Here is an 8,337-nt window from a genome sequence, read left to right on the forward strand (position 1 = left end):
CTGGAGTCACTAAGTCCTAGGTTCAAATCCAGCCTCACACACTTGCTGTGTGACCCTTGGCAAATCATTTAACCTGTTTGTCTCAGTTTCCTCAACTTTAATATGGGGATAAATAGCACTTACTTTGCAAGGGTGTTGAGGATTAAATGATGTGATATTTGTAACGTGCTTATCATAGAGTCTGAAACAAGGTAGGCACTTAATTGATACTTAAAATTTCTTTTCTTTTCTTCCTAACCTTCCTCCAGTCAACATAGAGTGGGGAAGTACAAGAATACTTTTGTTGCATATCTTTGCTGTGTGTGTGTCAAAACAAATTTGTGTTCTACATTTAATGACTTCCAAGGGTCTCATTTCATCTTATCACCTCAGTGTTGATGTTAAGAGCCAATAGTGGCCATACTCCCAGCCTAACCAAGCAACCCTTATCCAGGTGAAGAAACCTCCTATTTCTGTCACCATCTGTAAACCCAAGGGTCCTGAATACAGCAGATACAGATTTGATATAATTAATGGAAATGACACTAAAGAAGACACATTGCCATCTGCCTTGCCATTGCACTCTAAGGAACACTATGACTTTTCATCTGCCCTACAGCTGAAACTTCCTCTATGTGTTATCTTCTATTAGAATTAATCCCTTGAGAGTAGAGACTGTTTTTCTATTTGCATTCCCAGTTTTTAACACTGTGTTCTACACATACTAAGTGCTTAATAAATACTTTTTCATGGACAAAAAAAAAAAAAAAAAGAGAGAGAGATGCCTCTGATCCAACAGTAGTATTACTCATCTACTTCAGGGATTCTAAAATCTAGGATCCTTAAGTTTGTTTAAATATTTTGTTGACTATTTCAATATAATCAGCTTCCTTTATAATCTATATATGCATTTTTAAACATTCTAAGAAGTGAATCATAGGCTTTATCACTGTCAAAACGTTCCATGTAACACAAAAAAAGTTAATAACCCATTAGCCACTTTCACTCTTTCTGATCAAGGACATCCGTAAATAGCAAAGTGGATTTAAGAGTATAAAACATATTAACAAAATAGTAAAAAGTTAATAAAACAGACCAGACAGTGACTGAATCCATGACTCTGAAATCATTAGTATTATGCTTTGAAATAAGTGACAATATAAAAATTTACATCAAAAAAAATTCTAGAAAAAAATTTTTTCTCCATCAGCTAAATACGTGTAACTTTACATTATAGGAATAGCTAAACAAAAATATTAATTAGCAAGAGGTAGAAATAATAACTTGGGTTCAAAAAATTCTTGTGACCCTGGAAACTGACATTTAATTCTCCATTCTATAATTCCAAATGACAAATATTTGTCAACAAAATTTTAAGAACCTGACTGGTAAGCTGATTATGAAGCTCGCTGTGATCATTTTAATTCAAAACTAAAACTAGTCTCTAAACTCTTATAGAATCTATAACTGTAGATACCACTTTTTAAAATTACCTACTAATGAGGAGTGTGGTTATGTTTATATATACATATCTTATCTCCTATAATAGATTGCATACAATGACCAAGAACTACATGTCATTTACTCCTGTATATCCTTACAGTACCTTCCTTTGACTTGGCTAGGGTCCAATAACAAACAGGTCAATATGTTATTTCAGCTGTGCAGTGAAGAACATATGTTTCCCAGCCATTACTACTTTTTATTTTTATGTGTTCACATGAACATACAGCACTAAGCTAGGTGCAAGAATAATCTCCGAAGTTAAAAGCCTGGAAAACATTTTCATTGACTCCTATTCCCCTCCCTTTCCCCCTGGCTCTATCTCTACCAATTCTTACCACAAGAGGTGGTGAAACAGTAAAAAGATTATGTTTAGGGACTAGATTTTCTGTGACCCCAGGCAACTTTCTCAGGCTAAAAAAAACTTAAAAGGTGTATACCTCCATTCATGGAGTGTCCCCACCAAACAGGAGTAATATTTGGACTACCTACTTCATTGGATTGTTGTACGGAAAATTCACTGCAAACTGGTCAGCAGCAAGTTATCATTTACAACATTCTGTATATTACGCTCTCAATAAACAATTATTAATGGATGAATAAAGAACCATCAGGATTATTATTCAAAATTGCTTAAGAAATCTGTTTTAGTAGAATATGTACGCATTCTCAAATAACATGCAAAAACACTTGAGAAATTTGATGCAAATGTGTTTTTAGTTTCTTTACTGTATCATTATCACTATTTAAGAGCCTTAGAAAAATCCTAATGAAGGTCACTGGTATTCAACAAAAGATTTTGGGCAGAATGTTGATTTCACTGTTTTAACTTTTTTTTTTTTTTTTTGGGGGGGGGGACTCCAGAGAAAGAAACAAACTATAAAAAATGGGTTCAAGTCCAGCTTTAGATACTGATTCCCTTACTCAGCAAATTACTCAATTCTAGGTAATTCTCTATGGATATAGACTGAAAAGCAGTTACAGTACATAAGAGGGAAAGATTCCTGGGGTGGGGCAAAGTTTTCTTAAGTCAATAAAATTGGGGGAGGGAGGGATCCTTTTACATACCTCATCTTATTTGAGTCCCAAACCAACCCGGTGGAGTAGGTTATACAGATAGTAATCCATGTATTACTTATATATCTCAATTTATTTTACTTATGTTTTATATACTTATATGTCACTCTCATATACTTAGGTAAACAAATGAATTTATTTTAGCACATATATTTATATATGCCAATTTATCACGTTACATATTTACATATCCCAATTGAGATTTATATACTTACACAGATACATATACACACTTATGTATACTTATACATTCCAATTTTACAAATGACGAAATTATACTTAGGATTACGTAGTTACCTTGGACAAGTCGCCCCTCCTTAAGGGAATTCCATTTACTTTTCTGAGAAAGGGAAGGGGGAGGGAATCCCTTCGGTTCTTTCAGCCCTACAGTTCTATGATCTTGGGATCCTAACTCAGTCCCGCAGTTTGCAATAATCATCAGAAGCTAGTTTCAAGGTCAGGTCTTTCCTGACTCCCAACTCCAGAGAGTTTTCCAAAATACCACGCACGCCTTAAACTTTAAATCTTTTAATTTTTAAAATAGTGTTCCAGTTCTCCTGCTGAACTTTTTGTTTTAAAAAGGAGCCGGGATGGCCTGGCCTGCTCTCCAAGGTCTCTCCCACCTGTGGACTGACGATTCAGGATCCATGGAAATAAGGCACAGCTACAGGCCAGCATCAGTGGCCGGCCGCTCCTTGCAAGGCTCGCCGGGTCCTTGCGGTGCATGGCTGAGCCCGAGAGCCGAGTCAGACCAGGACATCCCCAACAACCAAGGAATACTCCGTTCCTGGGCCGGCTTTACGGTCACTGACTTGTGCCTCCCGTCCCCACTCGGACGGTGGCGGGGAATCGGGTCTCCGGCTAACCGGGTGCCGGACAGCTTTGCCAACCAGCAGAAGTGCCCTGGTCCCTTCTTTTCCCCCAACTCCGCCATAAATGACCCAAGCTAATGCTTCCTGGCACTAGCCGTCCTCTCCGAGCCGGCCTCGGGAAGGAGGCGGCCCACCGAGCTGAGGGGGTCCCAGGAAGCCAAGGCGGCTTCGGAACTCCTGGGCCCAGGGCCCCGAGGCTCGGCGAGCGCTCCAGGGTTGGAGGGGGATCGGGGCACACTTACCACGCCGACAAGGGCGAACAAGGCTGCGGGAAGAGAAGAGTCTCAGAGAGACTGTCCGTTACCGGGACAGCCAAAGCCACCGCAGCCGCCGCCTCACTCGGACCGGTTCGCCTCACGCGCGCACGCACCACCCAACCGGAAGTGGCCACACGCACCGCCCTCGTCCGCGCTGCCGGCTCCCTCAGGACCAATCCTCGGAGAGCCCGCCTCCGACGCCCGGCCTCCTCGGGCGGCCATTGGCCCGATGGGCACGTAGCTCCTATTGGCTGAAAAGCGCCACGTCCCCACGAGCCCGCGGAGTGGCGTGGACTGGATTCCCGCCCAACCGCCTTCTCTGGAACCCGGTCTTCGCCACAGGCCACCCGTTGCCCCTCCGTTCGCTCCCTTCACGAGGCAGGACACTGGGATCTTTGCGTAGACATCCTCATTCTCCCCCTCTCCCACCCTGGATGCGCTTTAAGAGATGATAAATCGCAGCAACAAGTAGCTGTTGATAGTTCTTTGCCAATCCGATGCAGCCCGCTCTCCCAATTAATTATTGTTCAGTCGTTTGCAGTGATCCCATTTAGGATTTTCTTGGCAAAGACACCAGAGTTGTTAGCTATTTCCTTCTCCAACTCATTTTACAAATGAGGAAACTGAGGCAAAGGAGTTCTAGTGAGGGGCTTAGGATCATACCTCTCCTAAGTGTCGGAGTTTGCATTTGAACTCAGGACCTCCGGGCTCGAGAGCCAGCTCTCTATATTTACTCTCCCACCCAGCTGCTTCATACCCTCTCATTTTACAGATGAAAAAACTGAGGCTTAGTGAGACTGCAATTCGAACCTTCCACCCCAAATCTAGCACCCTTGCTTTGCTTCGAATTTTCACCTCATTGCACATCCAAGACCTTTTAATTTATTCCATTAAGTTCAGGAAGAATTTATTGCATACTTTCAAAAAGTATTCAGTTCAACAAGTGTTTATTGATTCACAAAATCATTTCGTTGCAAATCCATGACCTGAAAGGTACATGAAACATGTTCATTTTAATTTGATACCATTAAGTTCAAGAAATGTTTGTTGAATACTTTTTTTTTAAAGTATTCAAATAATTCAGCTCAAATGTTTATTGAATATTTGGCTCAAACATATCTAACATATATAGGACTGCTTGCCATCTAGGGGAGGGGGTGGAGGGAGGGAGGGGAAAAATCGGAACAGAAACGAGTGCAAGAGATAATGTTGTAAAAAAAATTACCCTGGCATGGATTCTGTCAATATAAAGTAATTATTAAATAAAAATTAAAAAAAAAAAAGAATATTTGGCTCAGCACAAAATCACCTCCTTGCAAATCCATGACCTGAAAAGTTCATGAAACAAATTCATTTTAATTTGGTTCTGCTAAGTTTAGGAAAGTTTATTGAATAATTGGTCCAGCAAGAAAAAATGGGGGAGAGGAGGGGAAGAAGGAGGGAAACTAAGAATTAGTAGAAGCTTGAACTCAACCCTTTTTATTACTGGAGGGTTTTTTTGCGGGCTGGATGAGCATCCCACCCCAATATTATGAAGGACATTCCTGTTCAAGTGTAGATTGGAATAATTATAATTTTGAGATTTTAAAATTCTAGGAAATAAAAGCCTGTCGACTATTTGATGTACATTCAGGTTCCTACCCCATAGGAACTTAAAATTTATTTTAGACAAAGTGAAAAAGGTTCCTTAGTGCATTAAGCTTTCTGACCCATCATTTGAGGCTATGGGAATGAAGCTGACTGGGATCTCAAAGGCTAAGTCAGCAGAATGCAAGTTTAGGAAGTTTTGCTCAGGCCTGGGAACAAAAGACTAGGCTAGCTAAGTTCAGAGTTCATCAATGCAATGTTATGGTTTGGTTTGATTTTTTGTTTTGTTTTGTTTTTGGCCCTATGAACTCATGTCAGTCAAGGGGGAAACTTATGAATACCATATTCACAGTTTTGACTCTATAGAAGTGGGACAGAAACAAAAGAAATAGCTGGATCATTGTTTAGCTCCTGTTGCCTCCTTACTGAATATAAGGAGTATGTACTCTGATTGTTAAATCTTTGTAACTTTCCTTTGTTGTTAGTTTATCCCTGGAGTTAGCAGTAATAAAAATTAAAGTAAAACAAACCACAAAACAAAACAAAACAAAAACCACTTCCTTCCCCTCTCTGGCATCCCCTTTCCCCAGATTCCAAGGTGGGATCAAAGTTGGAAATTTGATGTAACTTTTCCTTTTTGTTTATCTCTACTTGTTATCTCTTTTTGCCTGTGATAGCAATAAATACCATAGAAAATTTAAGATTAGGCAGCTTCTTGCCCTTCCAAATGAGACCTAATTAAGATGAACTTTGGATGGAGAAAGAAGGAACAAGTAAAAACTAAGAGAAAACAGACAGGCTCTGTGCCCCAGGACTTGAATATATCTTCTTTTAAAAATTGGGAATCCACACCGTATTTTTAAAGTATTTCCAGATGTTCAACCTTGACAAGACAATCCTCTATTCCTCTAAAGCGCCCGACTCCAACACAAAGGTGAGAGAGACATGCAGCAAATCCAGGAATTCATAAAAAGAAAATTACAATGATTTTTTGTCATCAAAGAAGGGAGTTCTTGAATAGGACCTTGAAGAAATTTAAGAACAATTTATTTCCACAAATATCTATCGAATATCCACTGTGATAAGAATGCTGATTCTAGGAAAGATACTTCATTTAGGTAAAGGATGGGAGTTGCTTCCCTAAAGGAGCTAACAATCAGGTAAGTTTGTATGTGTATGATACATACACAAATTATATGATACTATTTGTATAGAAGAGATGTGTAAGCAAATTAGTATGCAAAATCCATGGTAGGAATTTTCAACTGGAAGAATCAGGGTAGGCTTCCTGAGGAAGTTGGCATTTGAATTGAGTTTGGGGATAAGACACCATTTCAAGAATAAGGAAAAGCATGAAGAACAACATGAAATTTCAAAAGTTAGAATGCTTGCTTTATTTTTTTTTCCTTTAAAAACATTATATAAAATAATTATGTTAATTGTTAGATGGAATGACTCTCTAAGGGAAAGAAAGAACACTAGGAAAAACTTTAGGGATGTAAAAAAAAAGATAAAAATCTGTTTTTTTTTTTTTAAATAAAGTATAGGATGTTTACAAGGGATGGACAAATAGTCCAGGTATATTGGAGCACAGAATATGTAGAAGGGAATAGCATGAAATAAAAGCTGAAAAGGGAAGTTGGTACAAGAATGTGGAGGACATTAAATGATCGCCAAATAAATCAGAATTTTACTCAGTATGCAGTACTTCTTACATCCACCTTGGACCAGTAGAACCTGTTTACACCAACTCCAGATTTTTATCTTGATGCAAGTGGGCAAAATCATTAAGGTGCTCTTTCATAACTCTGGATTGGAGGTCTTCTATAGGATTAATTACCTTCTTAGACCTCATGTAGATTCAGTGATAGCCTGTTATAATATGCTTCAACTTTTACCATTACCTCAAAAATTGAGTGCCCTCTGGGGAGCTAAGTTTGAACCCCAAACATGATGGCCCTTTTCTTGTCCTTTATCACATCTTGATGACAATCATCTCACAATTGTGCTCATCATTACTGATCCAGAACAGCTGGGCTAAGGGTTGGGAAAGAGTTCAGTGATACTATATTTGTTTGTATTGATGGAATGCAGTGTCTTAAAATGAGTACTGGTTTAAAAATCAGAAGCTGGTTCAAATCTCAGCTGTGTCATCTTTCTAGAGCCTCATCTTTTAAAATAAGGAAATTCTCTAAAGACTTTTTCAGCTCTAAGTCTATGATTATGACTACAGTTTTTCTAGCAAAGTGATTTTAGTAAATCAACAAGTATTTATTAAGCACCTACTATATTGTTAGGTTTTAGGCTAGGGATAAATAAAACAATTCCATCTTACTAGGACAACTCCCAACCTGCTGAAGGAGAAAATAAGGAAAAAGAAATATATGCAATGTAAATATAAAGAGAAAAATTACAAAGCAGTTATGTGAAGAGGGAAGGCTCTAACAGTGGAGGAGAACATAATAGATTTTTCTAATAAGGTTGTGCTTGTGCTGCCTTTTAGTGGAAGAGAGGGATTCTGTAAGATGGATATCAGTAGCTGTGCATCCCAGGTTTGAGTACAAAGACTCAGAGACAGAATTTGGTTTGTCCTCTATGGGAATGAAGAAAAGGCCAGTTTGGGAGGGGGAACAATACAATAAGATTTGGAGCCAAATTGTAAAGTGCTTGCAAAGCTAAACATAGGAATTTCTATTTGATACATGATAGGAAGCAGCTGGAGTTGGATGATGTGATGGTATCTGTGCTTAAGAAAAATTACTTTGGCAGCATTATAGAAGGCAGACTAAAGTGGGTAGAGACTTGAGGCAGAGTGACCAAAGAGGAAGCCATTCAAATAATCTAAGTGAGAGGCAATAAAAGTCTGAACTAAAGTGAAAAAAAAATTGGATTAGAGAACAGGTGTAGAGGTAGAAAAGATCTGGCAACTGTGACTGGATATGTGAAGTGAGAGTGAGTGAAATCAAGATAATGTCAGTGTTACAAACCTGGGAAATTAAAAACATGGTGGTAGTTCCCTTCACAAAAGAATTTTGGCAATTTGCCTTTCACTTTTATTTCTG

The 8,337-nt window shown here is 38.8% G+C and overlaps 1 protein-coding gene across 2 annotated transcripts in view; it reads right to left on the reverse strand.

Moving 5' to 3' along the window:
* The window catches only part of CALU (calumenin), a 31,327-nt gene extending 27,516 nt beyond the window's left edge, over positions 1-3,811 (reverse strand). Inside the window, exon 1 of one of the 2 annotated variants that reach the window (XM_052000173.1) lies at positions 3,674-3,811. The gene's annotated coding sequence lies outside the window, so the exon portion shown is untranslated. The remainder of the gene's footprint in view (positions 1-3,673) is intronic. The other variant, XM_052000172.1, reaches the window with a different exon arrangement.
* Positions 3,812-8,337: the final 4,526 nt, after the last annotated feature.

Source organism: Antechinus flavipes, chromosome 5 (genome assembly GCF_016432865.1).
Source record: "Antechinus flavipes isolate AdamAnt ecotype Samford, QLD, Australia chromosome 5, AdamAnt_v2, whole genome shotgun sequence".
NCBI classification, from domain to species: domain Eukaryota; kingdom Metazoa; phylum Chordata; class Mammalia; order Dasyuromorphia; family Dasyuridae; genus Antechinus; species Antechinus flavipes.